Below are 15,820 nucleotides of genomic sequence, written 5' to 3'. Positions count from 1 at the left end.
GAAACTGCGCCCTCGTCCACTGCCGGCTCCTCCCCACCGCCGGGGACCCCGACCCGGCGCCCCCCTAGTCCGCCGTCTCCTCAGGCCGCTTCTCTCCAGCCCCGTTCTGCCCGTTCATTCTAGCTGCGTGAGACCCGGACACCGGGATTTGACATGTGGGGTAAGCCACGCTGTCACCTTCTCTCTCCGCGGAGGTCCATCACCTGTTGAAAGAACACGAAATTGACTCACAGGCATTTATCTCATTCCCCAGCCCCAGCTTCTCCTGTCCTGCAACCTCATTCGCACCGAATTATCTAGCCTCGCCCTCCGAAGTATTAAACCAGCTTTGCCCTAGCCGCGGCGCCCCTCCTCCAAACTTCGCTCCGCAGAGAGGGCTGGGACATTTCAGCAAATGGAAGAACACCCTGTCTTAGTGGGATTCTGTGAGGCCCACTCCACGAACTTCGGGCTGTTCCCATCTTTAATCAGGAGAGGGCGCCCCGTCCCCTGCAACAAAGCACAGAGAGGCTCTCAGGCCTTGAGCTCTCCACAATGAGAGTTGATCCCCAGAAGCCAACTCCCAGCGATTACTGCCCCTCCCTGATCCTGACCTATTCATAAAGCAGGACCCTGCACCACTTTGCAAAAACCAGCCTACCCCAACAAAGGAGGGCGAGAGGACCAAAAGTCCCAACTGTTGGCATTTTGGGAGGTTGCAGATCATCTGGAAAGGTAGAAGACTTGTAAGCTAGTCAGTGTCACCATTACATCCTCCCATAAAGATTGACACAGTCTAGCACTCATCACGTCTCAAGGTTAATGTACTCTGAGCAGCCATCATGTCCCAGGCACTTTTCTACTTTTAATGTGTTTTCTCATTTACTCTTCATTTTAAAAATCTTACGAAGTAGATACTATCAACATCCCCACTTTATCGATGGATTCGACTGACACCTGCAATCATTCCCTTATTATTAAATACTTTTGACCTCACAAAGTAGCTGTAATTGCAGCTTTATATGTTCCTTTATATGCAGTCTTGTTCATTCACTCAGCTAGGCAGTGGTGATGAACTTACAGCATGTGTGCCTCAGTGGGCTGTATCATTGAAAGCTCTAAAGTGTTTACCATCACTGAGCCACTGAACTGAGCAATGGTAGGGGACCCAGAGATATACATCACAGATTCACTCTTTGGGGATCCAAGTTTGGACAGAAAGTATCTTATTCTAAAAACTACTTTTCATTGCCAGGCATGGTGGCACACTCTGGGAGGCTGAGGTAGTGGGGTCATAAATTTGAAACCAGTCTGGGCAACTTAGTGATTCAGTGAGACCCTGCTGCAAAATTTTAAAAACAGGTTGGGGATCATCCTGGGTTCAACCTCCAGTATCAAAAACAAAAACAAAAAAACTTTCCTTGGCTTTGAATTCTCTCCCACTTTGTTCTTTAGGGTTAGAGAAAATAGATTCATAAAACCACATAAAAACTACTTTTGTCCAATTTCAACAATTAGATTTGGGTTTTCTGCCTTGGGGCTTCATGGCATCATCTCTGTTGAGCTCCATGCCAGAGTGCCTTCTTCTGGCTTTTTTTTTTTTTTTCCCTGCCTGGGATCGAACTCAGGACCTTGCACTTGCCAGGCAGGTTCTTATGCCACTGAGCTAAATCCCCAGCCTCTCCTTCTGACTTTATTCTCTGTCTTGATCCCTTGTCTGTTCTCTTCACCCTAAAGTACCATTCCTTAAGGCCAGAGCCCTTCTCTCTGCATCTAGGCCACTGCCCATGCCTGAAGCTTTAAGTGGTCTTATCTCACCTTTAACTTTCTGGTGGTTGGGGCCATGTGGGCAGTTCATCTTTTGGCTCTGATTCTGCGTTTCCTTGTCTGTAAAAATGGCTTTAGGAATATCCACAGCATAGAATTGTTGTGACAATTAGAGGTAATACAGCAGTGTACCAGGCATGCAGAGGGTACCCGATGCATGATGGTTATCACAACTACATGTGTGAGCTACATTTTGAACTCATCCTCACTGAAACTTCTCTGAACAGTGTGACATCAGTGGTGTTCACTGTGAATTATTTCTTCAGTTTAAAAGACTAACCTACTTTATAGCTCGGCAGCACAGTGCTTTCCTGGCAAGCACATGGTCCTGAAATTGATTCCCAGTAGCAAAAAAGAAGGAGGAGGAGGAGAACAAGAGGAGGAAGAGAGAGAGGAGGGAGAAGAAGAAGAGGAAGAAGAACCCCCTAAAACCCAAAAAACTCACCTACTTTGTTTTATGTGAGGAACAGTAACATGGATTCTGTATGCCAGACTCTCATACACTTTTTTATTTGAACCCATTTTTACAGATAAAGAATTAGTGCTAGCAAGTGTTTAATTCAGTAGGCACTCGGTGTTGGTTGAGCTAGCATTTTTGCATTGTCCATGTAGCTGGTACTTCTGTTGAGGCCTTCTAGTATCTCTTGCCCTCCTGGTGTCTGGACATATTCCAGAGAGCCTGTGACTGCAATAGTAACATCAGTTTCCAGTTTCAGTCAGTCACTCTCCAGTCTCCGTGTCCACACATGTGTTTCACACACACCCGCCCAGCTGAGGGTTTGTTTTTAGCAATGTTCTTCCCCTACAAGCATGGGGGACAGTGTGGATGTGGGGAGAGGGGGAGATAAAAGGAAGGGCATATGTGTGGTGTCCCCTAAGGAGTCTGGCCCCCTCATAGTCTGTGATAACATCAGTCCCGGCATGGGAACAGAGACTGGGTAGGAAAGCCTCCCAAGAGGAGAAAATGTTCTCTCCTCTTTTCTCATGATGTGTGACTAGGCTATGTTTACAGAGCTAGAAGGAAGTGGCCGACCTTCAGGTGGCTAGTAAGAACAAACAAAATTAAAAACATTCTTGGGCTAATGGAGTTCCTCCTGGGTTAGTGGGGCAAGAAGAACTGGTTATGCTTGTTTGCTTAACTTAGATAGTTTAGATAAAAAGCTTCACTTAGATAGTTTAGATAACATTGTAACTTGTCACAAAGCTTGTCACAAAAATGTGCTATTGCAAGGTAAACGTCAATGCACTGTGAGTTGACCCGTTCACTATATAAGAACCTAAAAATAAAGCACAGCATGCAGTTGCAATTGCTGTTTTCTCTGCTCTGCATCCCCCGTGTCCTGATTTGGTGTGTGCCTCTTCCCGGGGTCCCGAGTGCACTAGACACTGGCGACACATATGGAACATAGTTGTCAAAGGAAAGCTTCTTACAGGCAATTTCATTCACTGGTCTTCTTGACCTCCTGCTTCTCCATCATTCTTCCTGCTACAGCTACATCATCTCTTAAAAAGGAGTCTGGGGGCCAGGGATTTAGCTCAGTGGCATCAGCGCCTGCCTGGCAAGTGCCAGGTCTGAGTTCAATCCCCGATACCAAGAGAAAAAAAAAAAGCAATCTGACCATGCCCTCCCTTGTTGCAAACAAATTATTAAGCAACTCTCCATAGCTTTTAGGATCAAAAGCAAATTCTTTAGTGTGGTATTCAACACCTCATAATATTGCCATCCTCCACTCCAGCAATCACAAATTTTACATTCTGTGCTACATTGTAACTATACACGCCTCCTCTTTGGTTTGCTTAACTTTCTCTTCTCCCAGGTTACATGATCTGCCCACCTTCCCACTCCATAAGCTGCATCTTCTGTCACATCTTTATTAGCATCCAGCCTCTGTGACTCAGCACCATTTTCGGACTGTGGAGGGAGAGACCCATGCCCCACAGGGAGGAGATCCCTGCCGGGTTACCAAGCACCATGCGAGGGCTGCTGCCTGCAGCGTGGGGAGAGCCAAACCCAAGCCTCTTTCCATGAGTCAGCGAGATTCAGTGCTAGTCGCTAACCAGGCCCCAAGGGAGGAGATCTCTGCAGTGAAACCATATCATTTTCATTGTTTTTTTTTGGGGGGGGGGTGTATTTTGTTTTGTTTATGTTAACTCTGATGGCAAGAACAGCTATTTAGGGGCTGGGGATTTAGCTCAGTGGCATAAGCGCCTGCCTTGCAAGCAGGCAGTCGTGAGCTCGATCCCTGGTACCGATAAAAAGGGAAAAGACAAAAAAAAAAAAAAAGAACAGCTACTTAAAAGATTGCAAGACATGTTATGGAAGCCATTATGTATTTACTACTGTTTTTTTTTTTTTTTTTTGATGTACTTTATTGCAGTCATTGTTTTTATTGTTTCTATTCTGTTGCATTCTGTTCAATTTCTAATACAAAGATGATATATGCAGCTATTTTGAAGACAACAAAGGCACTGTGGCAACTGTTGTTGATTTCATAAGGTTTGGAAGTCCTGTATCACTTATTCTGATTTATTCGGATTGATTTTATCGTTTTATTTCCCTTGTTTTTTCCCTCTTTAAAACTTTTTTTCTCTTTAAAATAAAAACTTAATAGCTGTGACCACAACAGAGCAAAGATATTGCTTGCCTTTCTTTCTTTTCTCTTTCTCTCTCTCTGCAATAGAGCAAAATTATTGCCTGATTTTCTTGCCTTTCTTTCATCCCTCTCTTTTCTTTTTCTCTGTCCTTTTCTCTCTCATCCTTTAAATGGTAAAAAGATTTTACACCCTACAGGGTGAGGATGGCCACCATGCAAGATGGAATACAGTGGCCTTTCTCACCTTTCTGTTTTTCCTCTTCTTCTTTTCCTCCTCCTCTTCCTTCTCCTCCTTTTTCTTCCCCTTCCTCTTCTTTTTCTTTGTTCATAGGTATGCACCACTACACCTGGCTCTGGGAGTTAAGGATAAACTCTCCCTATTTCATGATCTTTTAGCTTTACACACAGAGATACAATTTCAAAATATTTGTTGGGTTGACTTAATTGAACAGGGTTTTTGAAGGATGGTCAGTATCTAGATAAACTGAGCAAAATTTCAAGAACTGCATGAAATGCCTTTGGAAACAGTCTGGAAGTTCCTAAAAACTTAAACATACTTACCCTATGACAGCAATTCCACTTGTAGGTATATACCACAAAGAACTGAAAACAGACACTTAAAAAGGCATGTGTACATGTATGTTCATAGAAGCCCTTTCATAACTCAAAAGAAATATGCCAAAAGTTTACCAACCAATGGATAAACTGTAATACAGCCACACAATAGGATATTATTCATCCATGAAAAGCAATGAAGCACTGGTACATTCTACAAGCCAGATGAACTTTGAAAACATGCTAAGTGAAAGAAGTCAAACACAAAAGGCCACATACTGTGTGATTCCTTTTATATATAACATTCAGTATAACTAAATTCACTGAGACAGACTGCAGTCTGGTGGCTATCAGTGGCTGGAGGAAGAGGGGAATGAGACACTGTTTGGTGGATAAGGGGTTTTGCTTAAAGTAGTGGTGGTGAATGTATGGCATGCGTTCTGTAGCAGTCTGTTTGTATCATTAAAAGTTCACCATCAGGGGCTGGGGATTTAGCTCAGTGGCATAAGCACCTGCCTTGCAAGCAGGCGGTTGTGAGGTTGATCCTGGTACTGATAAAAATGAAAAAGACAAAAAAAAAAAAAAAAAGTTCACCATCACTGGCTTAAAATGATGAAAATGTTTAGAAGTAGAGCTGCAGAACATTACGAATATTGCATAACAAATGCCACTGATTTGTTCACTTTTTTTTTTTTTTTTTGTCTTTTTCCTTTTTATCGGTATCGGGGATCGAACTCACGACTGGTAGAGGGGATCGAACTCATAACTGCCTGCTTGCAAGGCAGGCACTTCTGCCACTGAGCTAAATCCCCAGCCCCTATGTTCACTTTTTTTTTTCTTGTGATACTTGGGGATCGAATTCAGGGCCTCCCCCACTAAGCTATCTCCCCAGCTCATTTTTTACTTTTTAATTTGAGACAGTCTTGCTAAGTTGCTCAATTGCCAAGACTAGGCTCAAACTTGCTATCCTCCTGCCTTACCTCAAATTGTTCACTTTTTTTTTGTCTTTTTGAGTCAGGGTGTCCCTATGCAGTTCAGGCTGGCCTTGAACTCACTTTGTAGCCTAAGCTAGTCTGGAACTCGAAATGATCCTCCTGCCCGAGTGCTGGGATTACAGGTGTGAGCCACCACACCGGCTAAATTGTTCACTTTTAGAATAGTTAATCATAGGCTGGGAATACAGTTCAGTGACAGAGTGCTTGCCTAGTATGCATGAGCCTGGGTTCAATTCTTGCTATTAAAAAAAAAAAAGTCAGGGCCTAGGATTTAGCTCAGGGGCATAATAAGCACCTGCCTTGCAAGTGTGAGGTCGAGTTCCATCGCTGGTAACAAAAAAAAAAAGTTGCCAGGCATGCCTGCAGCACTCAAGACACTGAGATAGGAGGATTGCTCTAAGTTTGAGGCCAGCCTGGATCACACAGTGAGGCCCTACCTAACTCGTGTTTAGAGTGGAAGAGGGAAGATGATGATAACTTTGGGAACAATGTGCTGCAGTCAATATCCCTACCAAAATAGTCAATACAAGGACCTTGGAAATTGCCCTGGCCACAGGATGTTCCTCTCTGAGCTATTCATTCCTCATCCAGTGTGTCCTCCAGTCTTCCCACAAGTATGCACAGTTTAAGGATCTCATTTTCTGTACACACCCTCATACTCTAAACTGTATGTACCCAGAAGTTTACTCACTCAAGGCATCTCTTTCTTTCTTTTTCTCCCCTCAGTACTGGAGATGGAACTCAAGGCTTTTGCATTGACTTACATCCTGACTATTTTATATTTTATTCTGAGACAAGGTCTTACTATATTGCCCAGGCTGTGCTCAACTTTGCCATCCTTCTGCCTCAGCCTCCCAGAGTGCAGGAATTACAGGTATGGCCACTTTGAAGCTTCAAGACATATATCTGAGCCACTTTTCTGTGTCAGAATCCATGTTTTAGAATACTTAGAGAACTCTGTGATACACTGTTTAAATATTAACTTTTTTTTTTTTTGGTACTGGAATCAAGCACAAGACCTTATACTTGTCAGGCAAGCACTATGCCACTGAGCTATATTCGCAGCCCTGAGGGTCTTGCTATATAGTTCAGGCTTGCTTTGAACTCATGACAATCCTTTCTGTCTCAGCCTCTCCAGTGCTGGGATGACAGGTGTGTGTTTTGTTGGTTTTTTTTTTTTTTGTCTTTTTGATACAGGATTTTGCTATGCAGTTCAGGCTGGACTTGAATTCACTATGTAGTCCAGGCTGGCCTCAAACTCTCAGCAATCCTCCTGCCTTGGCCTTCAGAGTGCTAGGACTACAGGCATGCACCATCACGCCAGGCCTGGACCATTTTAAAAGAATAAAAATATTATTATTTTTTTGGTCTTTTTTTTTTTTTATCGGTACCAGGGATCAAACTCACGACTGCCTGCTAGCAAGGCAGATGCTTATGGCGCTGAGCTAAACCTCCAGCCCCCCAAAAATATTAACTATTGAGGACTTACTGTGTACCAGGTACCACAACAGATACATTCCATCTACACATCTTTTTTTTTTTTTTTTTGTCTTTTTCCTTTTTATTAGTACCAGGGATCGAACTCACGACCGCCTGCTTTACAAGGCAGGCACTTATGCCGCTGAGCTAAATCCCCAGCCCTCATCTACACATCTTAGATTTGTTTTTTCTCATATTGGAGGGTAAACCTGTGCAAGACAAGTACTCTACCATTAAGCTACAGTCCCACTTCTGTTGTTTCTTATTTTGAAACAAGGTCTCATCTAGTCCCCCAGGTTGGCCTAGAACATGTGAGTCTCCTACCTGGGCCTCTCAATTTGATGGAATTATGGGCATGAGCCACTCCGTGTCACTTTAATTTTCATAACAACCCTGTGAGGCAAGCAAAGTTGTTATTTCTACTTTACTGAGGAGGAAATTGAGGTTAGAAAATTTGCCCAAGTTCATACAGCTAACACTGGATCGAGATTTATACCCAGGGCTTCCACACATCTGTAATCCCAGCACTTAGAAGGCTGAGGCAGGTAAAGTGCTGGGAGTTCAAATGAGTTCAAGGCCTGCCTGAACTAGTAGCAAGACCCTGTCTCAAAAAACAATAAAAAACAGTTTAAATCCAGCTGAGGGCAACTCAGTAAGATTATGCCTCAAAATAAAAAGTAAAAAAGGGATGGGTGGGGCTGGGGATTTAGCTTAGTGACACAAGCATGTGCATGCAGAGGTTGTGAGTTCAATCTCCGGTACAAAAAACAAACAAACAAACAAACAAAAAGTGTTAAGACCCTGGTCTCAATCCCCTGAGCCAAAGGCAGATGAAGGTGTGACTCAATGATGGGGCACTTGTCTAGTATATTCAAAGATTTTGGTCTTGATCCTCTGTAAAACAAAACAATCCAGTTGGAAGGCAGAGGCAGGAGGAATGCTGTTATGTTCAAGGCCACTCTGCACTAGTGAGTTCAAAGCCAGCCTGAACTATAGAGTGAGACTCTGTCTTTAAAAACAAACAAACAAGGGGCTGGGGATATAGCTCAGCAGGCATAAGCGCCTGCCTTGCAAGTAGGCAGTCATGAGTTTGATCCCCGGTACCGATAAAAAGGAAAAAGAAAAAAAAAATTCACTCATTTATGCATCAAACATCTCAAGTCTATCTACTCTGGTACCTGGCCGTAGGGACACTGAAATAAGAAGAGATAAATTAAACATATTTGAGATTGAAGGTTAAAAAACAAGAAATCATAGTTTGATAACAGCGAGAAATCTACTATAATTTTCCAGAGAGAACTAATGTCATTTTTGATTTAGAGCAAGGGCAAAGGAGATTGGTAGGAAAACAGGGATTTTTATATAGAACAGTTTTACTATTTGGTCATTCACATGTTAACATTTTCCTTTCTTTAAGCATCTATTGAACACCTACAGTGTGTAATTTCCTCCATCCACTATCTTACTGCATCTTCACAATCACTTTACTTTTGTTTTCCTAGTAGAGAATTGAAACCAGGAACTTGTGTCTGTGAATCAAAAGTTTTATTGCTGAACTATGTCACCAGTCCTATTTTATTTTTTTAGTACTGGGGATTGAACTCATGACCTCATAGTTGTCAGGTAGGCACTTGTGAACCAAGCTATATCCCCAGCTTCCTTTTCTATTTTGAGATAGAACCTCTTAAATTTCCCAGGTTGGCTTTGACTTTTTGATCCTCCTGCCTCAGCTTCCTAAATTGGGGCTACAGTGGGCACCATCAAATCCCTTGCTTCATTTTTTGCGACAGGGTCTCGCTGTGTAGTTCTGGCCAAGCCCACTGTATAGTCCAGGCTGGCCTGGAAATGGTGACTATCTTGCCTCGGCATGCATCACATTTGGCATACCTCATTTTTTTTTTTTAAGTCAATTGTCTTTAATTTTTTTCTGTCACTGAAAACTCACTGAAAACTCCAAGGGATTTGTCGTATCTCATTTCAGCTTTGAATTAATATCCCAAGAGGAGCTGGTAGTACAAAGGTAAAGGTAGTATGCATATACTTTACTCTCTGAGTGATGTTTAGTTTCTAGAATATACCCTTCCACCCTGACTTGTAACATGCATAAGAATTCTGCTTTGGCATATGGCCCTGGAAGAAAGGGTGGCTTTTTTTGTTGTTGTTGTTCCAGGAATTGAACTAAAGACCTTGCACTTTCCAGGAAGGTACTGTGCCACTGAGCTAAATCTCCAGCTCAAAAAACACCCACTTAAAAGCATGTAAATACAGCCCTGACCACTAAGGGTGCAGAATAATTCTCAATTACAGGATACAAAGTGAGGAGACCCTAACAGAGGTCTGTGCAAGCACTAGCACGGTTTCCTCAAAGGTTGGCAATTGTATCCCACAGAAGGCAGAAACATTTGAACCAAGTTTTTAAGAATCAGTAAGGGGGGGGGGGTTGGGTTGGGGATTTAGCTCAGTGGCATAAGTGCCTGCCTTGCAAGTGTGTGGTCTTGAGTTCCATCCCTGGTACTGAAAACGACAAAAAAAAAAATCAGTGAGGGTTCTCAAAATGCATCTGGAAAAGAAGTTCCAAACCCTCCCCCACTTTTTTTTGAGACAGGTTCTAGTTAACTAGTTAAGGCTAGCCTTGAATTCAGTATGTAGCCCAGGATGACCGCAAACTCGCAGCAATCCTTCTGCCTTGGCCTCCTGAGTGCTGGGATTACAGGCCTGCGCCACCACGCTGGACCCCAAATCCTTATTTTTATCAGATCCAAAGGGAATCATTTTCTTAGGACACCAATATAATGCTCAGGAATATTTCAGAAATTCAGAAAGGTAACTGGTGTCCTAAGGATAGCATGGGTCAGGAGAGAAGCAGGTTAGGTAGCTATGCCTCAAAGTAGCCGCACATAAATTGCGCGGACCATCCAGGACCCTCGAGATTCCACGTGTTCTATACAGGAAGAGCCCGCCTGGTGCGTAAGAAAAAGTCTTCCCATCATCCCCCGCGGAACAAGGCAAGTGAAGGGTAGAATAGTTACCCTGCCATCCCGAGGCCAGCCTTCTGATTGGGCCGAGCTTCCGCAAACCGAGTTTCTCCGCTCCAAGAAAGGGGGCGGAGCCTCAGTGTAGCGTCACCGCTCTTCTCCTCAACCCCGGCCAGTACATGCCAATCTAGCCACTCAGCAACCCGCTTTGAAGGCCCCCTCTGTGACGTCACGATTCTCTCCCAGCCAACCGCGACGGCGAGAGGTGGGCCTCCAAGTCCCTCCTACCATTTCTCCCTTTTTCCTCCCCCCCGACTCGTTACGCCCCTCCTCTTCCCCTTCTCTCCCAGCGAAGACCTTCCTTACGCTCGGTTTCAAAAGACTCCTTGCCCAATGAGTAATGGAAAAGACTTCGAGTGGCAGTGTTGTCTACCAATACGCACGCGCCAAGGGCGGAGCGTCCAGAGCCAGCCTCTGACGGCGGGCGGCGTGTGACGCAGTCGGGCCCTCTGCGCTCCTGCGCCCGAAGAGGCGGTCGGTAGCGGTGGCGGCGGCGACGGTTTCCCGGTGGGCGCGCGCTGCTCTGTGAGCAGCGGGTGGTGGACGGGCCTTGGCCCTCACTCTGGACACTCCACCTTCCCCAACACACCGCGGTAAGTGAGGAACTGGAGTGGCGGCGACTCTGGACCGGCAGGCTCCTCCTCCCCTCCGGGCGGGCTGGTGCGCTAGGCGTTCGGGGCCCTCTTGGCTCTGAAGTCTCCCGCCCCAGCTCACAGGATCAACCTTGTGCGAGGGGGCGGGGCTCACGACCTTTGGCCCTGCAGCCCAGCTCTTGGGTCCCTGAGAGGTTATCAGCACCAGTGGGGTCTTAGCCGGGTGTCTTCCGTGGCAGCCCACGCGGAGGGGGCGTCCATTTCCGTGGTCGTCGTCATTCATTCGATGAGCGGTTATTAGGAGCCCGCGGTTCCTTTCTATGTGAGGACAGTGTCTTGAGATCTTAGTGGCATCTCCCCGCATTTCTTGACCGTGATGCTCGACGGGCTTTATTGGTCTTTGCGGGATATACTGGGGAAGTTTCAGCCTTAGCATGGGTGAGTCGAAAGTTCCTTTGAAGACAGTATTTGAGAATTAGGATCGTTTCATGTGGGTAAAAGGCCTTTTTCTGGCATTCCACATATTCTTTGTAAAGCTAGATGAGAAAGATTGGATTCCTGGATTACTATAACCACGAGGACGTCAGAAAATATTTCAGTGTTCCTACGCAAGTTTTGTAGATTGGGATTCCAAGGGGTCCATACTAACAGTTTCTTCTACTCCATCCTTCATGTATGTTCCAGTTTCCCGTTATTGAGTATTCTATTTGGTAAGTAGTGAGGTGTACAGAGGCATTTGATAGAAACAGAATAGCGTTTCCAATTTGGTTGCTGCCATCTTTTTATGGTGCATTAGATACTTCCAGTAGTGGTGTCTTAACCTAGACTTTGGTCACTAAAAAGTTGGTAAAAGTCGGTGGTGCCATGTATTGAAAGTGAATGTAACAGTCGTTACTGTTCTTCTAAATCTAAGTTGTCTTGTGCCAACTTCTGGGGATTCAAAGGAAAGAGTATTTCAGTTAGGGATATACCACGGCTCTGAAATAATTACAGGAGGAGGAATTCACAGATTTGGGAAGCTAGATAGCAGTCACTTTCTAATTGTACTTGGAACTCATGATGACTTTCAGGTACACAATTCAGAATGAAGTATTGTAAGATAAGTTGAAGAAATTAAACTTTTGGATTAAGAAATTAACCGGAAGAAAGAAGAACTATAATTGATTATTTCCCTAGATAGTTTTAGAAATTCAGAAAGAAATGGTTGTTTACTGGATGACAGGTGTTTACTTGGTGGGAAGTAGGACATTTAAAAAGCGAAATCAAGTAAGTCCTGCATGTGACACATACTAGAAGCTACTTGTGAAGGCTGAGACAAGAGGATCAATTAGCCCAGGAGTTTTAGACCAGCCTCTGGACAACGTAGCAAGATGCCTAAACCCTTCTAAAAAGTAAATAAAACAAGAAATAAAAAACAGCTAGAAATTGGACGGTATGGAAGTACTGGGAATGACTTTGATAAAATTGTGGGGTTTGTTTGGAGACAAGATCTTGCTGTGTAGCACAGGCTACTCTCTAGCTTGTGAGAATCCTCATGTCTCTGCTTTCTGGGTGCTGGGTTTATAGGCATATATGACCACAACTAGCTTTGATAAAATTATTTTTGATTCTTCCATATTCATTGAAATTAACTTGTTACCATATTGGTCAGTTTGTCACTTTGTGTGACAAAGCAGGAATTACAAACTAGTGGTGCATAAAATCAGAAGAGATCTGTAGTCTAAATATTAACATGTAATCGTGTTATGTTTTCTGTAACATTTTCTCAGTTCAAGCATCACCTTCTGGGAAGCCTTTCTTGGCATATTCTCCTTTGTAAGCTTCTGACATTTATTTGATACTTCTATTTATAGCACATATCATTTTGTATTTTAGCTGTTTGTGTTTATAGTAGATTATAGTAAAATATTTTTATCTTGTCTTTGTATTTAGGTTACCTGGCACATAGTAGACTCAGTAATAGTAGTAGACTCAGTAGGCTCTATCTGCTTGAATGAATAAATAAATTGGGGAAGTTAAATCTAAAAACCCAAAGTCTGGATATTTGTGTTTTCCTGAAGTATGAGACCTAAATAAGGGAACTTACACTGTATGAGCTTTACATGGTGCTTTATACTTGACTTTGTGTCAGACCAACTTCTAGATAACTAAGATTAAGTAGAATTTTTAGGAAATCAAATTTGCAGCTCAGAAAAAAATGGTCATACTACTTTAACGTATGATGACAATATAGGAAGTAAGATGTACTAGTACTGATACTTATTTTCTAATAAAGTGACTACTGTGTCTATAATTACAGACTTCGTTGAAAAGTTAGAGGACTAAGGAATTAAGAGGTGTAAGTCAGTAGAAGCAAGATATGAAAACAGTCCCTGAGAATTTGGTGCATTGTGTTTGGAATTGACCTGGGTATTTGGTACATAGTATGTCTCTAGAGAAAGGTTCCTTGGCTGCAGCACTCTTGACACTTGGACCAGATAACTTTTTAATGTGGGAGGTCTCTTGTTCAGGTTACTTAACAGCCTTCCTTCTCTATCCCTGAGATATCCACAATACCTCCTCCCTAGGTTGTGCCAATCAAGAAAGCCTCCAGAAATTGTAAATACTGCCCCTGATTGAGACCCTTCTTCAGTAAAAATATTACTAATATTTTAGCAAAATCATACCTTTATTTTGGTTGATGTCTGTAAAGTAAGTTATTAAAGTGTTTTTAATAAATAATTTTGTTAAAAGAAATAAGTTGTCCAAGATAAAATTTAGAGGAAAGAAAACATTGTCCATGAAGAATCATTTAATTGTTAAGTTCTGACAATGGGAAGCTAAAGCTAAGAGTACTAGAGTGACTTTTCTTTTTGTTTTTCCATGTTTGAGTAACTTTTGTTTCTTGTTCTGTTTGTGTGGTAACTTCCCTTTCTCTGGCATAGGAGAAATCGAGATCTTGTTTGAAAGAAGAGAGATTATGTTAACTCAAGCAATTTATTTTTGAGGAGGCACAAAAGAGCTTTTAGTTGTATTAATGTATTAAATACAATTCTGTTGTCTTTCCATTTCACTCAGAGTTGGTGCCACAGAAATACACATGTGTACAATAATTTAATATATACTCATGGTTTGACATATTTGAAGAGTTCATAGTTGTGTAATGGAAAACAGTTGTTTTTTTTTTTTTTTTTCTTTTTCCTTTTTATCGGTACCGGGGATCGAACTCACAACTGCCTGCTTGCAAGGCAGGTGCTTATGCCGCTGAGCTAAAAAAAAAAAGAGAGAGAGAGAGAAATTAAAATTGTTTTAATTTATTATTAAATTATTAATAATTTAATGATTATTAAACTCAGAGATTCAGCCCAGGGCATTGAGGATGCTATGCAAGTGCTCTATCACTGAGCTACATCTCCAGCCCTTTTTTATTTTTTGTTTTGCTATAGAGTTAAGTTGCTCAAGCTGAGCTCCAATTTGCAGTCTTCCTGCCTCAGACTTATAGAATGTTGGGATTATAGGCATACACTACCATTTATTTATTTTTACTTTATTTTTAAAGAGAGAAGACCAATAAAAACAAAGATACAGAATTTCAAAAGCAAGATAATAGGAAATTGACAAAGGTTAAGGTATCACACCATGCCATTTAAAAGTTGTTTCTAGGGGCTAGGGGTTTAGCTCAGCGGCATAAGCGCCTGCCTTGAAAGCAGGCAGTCGTGAGTTCGATCCCTGGTACCAATAAAAAGGAAAAGGACAAAAAAATAAATAAATAAAAGTTGTTTCTTTGGCTGGGGATTTAGCTTAGTGGCATAAGTGCCTGCCTGGCAAGCACGAGATCATGAGTTTGATCCCTGGTACCACAAAAAAATAAAATAAATAAAATAAAATTGCTACTATAGCTCATTGTTAAAAAAAGGGGAGGGGCTGGGGATTTAGCTCAGTGGCATAAGCGCCTGCCTTGCAAGCATGCAGTTGTGAGTTCCATCCCCGGTACCGATAAAAAAAGAAAAAGACAAAAAAAAAAATTGTTTCTTCTCTCTCCTTAGCTAAGAAAGTAAGTGTAAACTGAAGGATAGGATAGTAGAGTAGAGTATATTGAAAGATGTGAGGCTGGGGCTCGGCAGACAAATTAGTAGGTAATAGCAGAAGTCTAGAATAGCCGCTCTCATGCTTATAGTCTCTTAGTCTTTTTTTTTTTTTTTTTTTTTTGGTGCCAGGAATTGAACTCAGGACCTCCTGCTTGCCAGGCAGGTGCTGAACTCCTGAGCTATACCCCCAAGCCCTGGACTCCTTTAAATGTTTAAAATTCATGACTAAACAACTTTTGCTTGTGTGAATTGATATTTAATGTATTAGATATTAAAACTGAAGAAGATTGTGAAATGTTAATGATTTTTAAAAACCTGTGTTTGGGAACAAGGGAGAGAGAAAGGAAGGAAGGTAAGGGATTTTAAAGAGTGGAAGAGAAAAAATGGAAGCAGAGATTTTATAAATGGGGAAGGGAAGAAGGACTGAAGGGAGGGGAGGAAAATGAGAAGAATTAAGACTATGTATCCCTGGGGGCTGGGGATTTAGCTCAGCTGCATAAGCACCTGCCTTGCAAGCAGGCAGTCGTGAGTTCGATCCCTGGTACCGATAAAAAGGAAAAAAAAAAAGAAAAGAAAAGACTATGTATCCCTTATGATGAATGTATCATGATGTATAGCCAGTATGAACTAATAAGTAAAAAACAAACCAAACTTGTTTTTGTGTTTGATTTTTTTGAGGCAAAATCTCTGTTTGTT

The 15,820-nt window shown here is 42.4% G+C and overlaps 1 protein-coding gene and 1 long non-coding RNA gene across 10 annotated transcripts in view; both read left to right on the top strand.

The window, feature by feature from the left end:
- Positions 1-3: 3 nt before the first annotated feature.
- Positions 4-3,135, top strand: LOC134477707 (uncharacterized). Its single transcript, XR_010049856.1, has 2 exons — positions 4-160; positions 254-3,135. It is a non-coding gene; the product is annotated as an uncharacterized LOC134477707 (long non-coding RNA).
- A 7,733-nt stretch (positions 3,136-10,868) lies between these two features.
- Positions 10,869-15,820, top strand: part of Nup98 (nucleoporin 98 and 96 precursor) — a 110,487-nt gene continuing 105,535 nt past the window's right edge. For 8 of the 9 annotated variants that reach the window (XR_010049855.1, XM_063256594.1, XM_063256596.1 and 5 more), the window contains exon 1: positions 10,869-11,057. The gene's annotated coding sequence lies outside the window, so the exon portion shown is untranslated. The remainder of the gene's footprint in view (positions 11,058-15,820) is intronic. The other variant, XM_063256592.1, reaches the window with a different exon arrangement.

Source organism: Cavia porcellus, unplaced genomic scaffold (genome assembly GCF_034190915.1).
Source record: "Cavia porcellus strain 051 isolate PalLab524CR breed Dunkin Hartley unplaced genomic scaffold, mCavPor4.1 scaffold_9, whole genome shotgun sequence".
NCBI lineage: Eukaryota > Metazoa > Chordata > Mammalia > Rodentia > Caviidae > Cavia > Cavia porcellus.
This window is presented reverse-complemented; position numbering and strand designations above follow the sequence as displayed.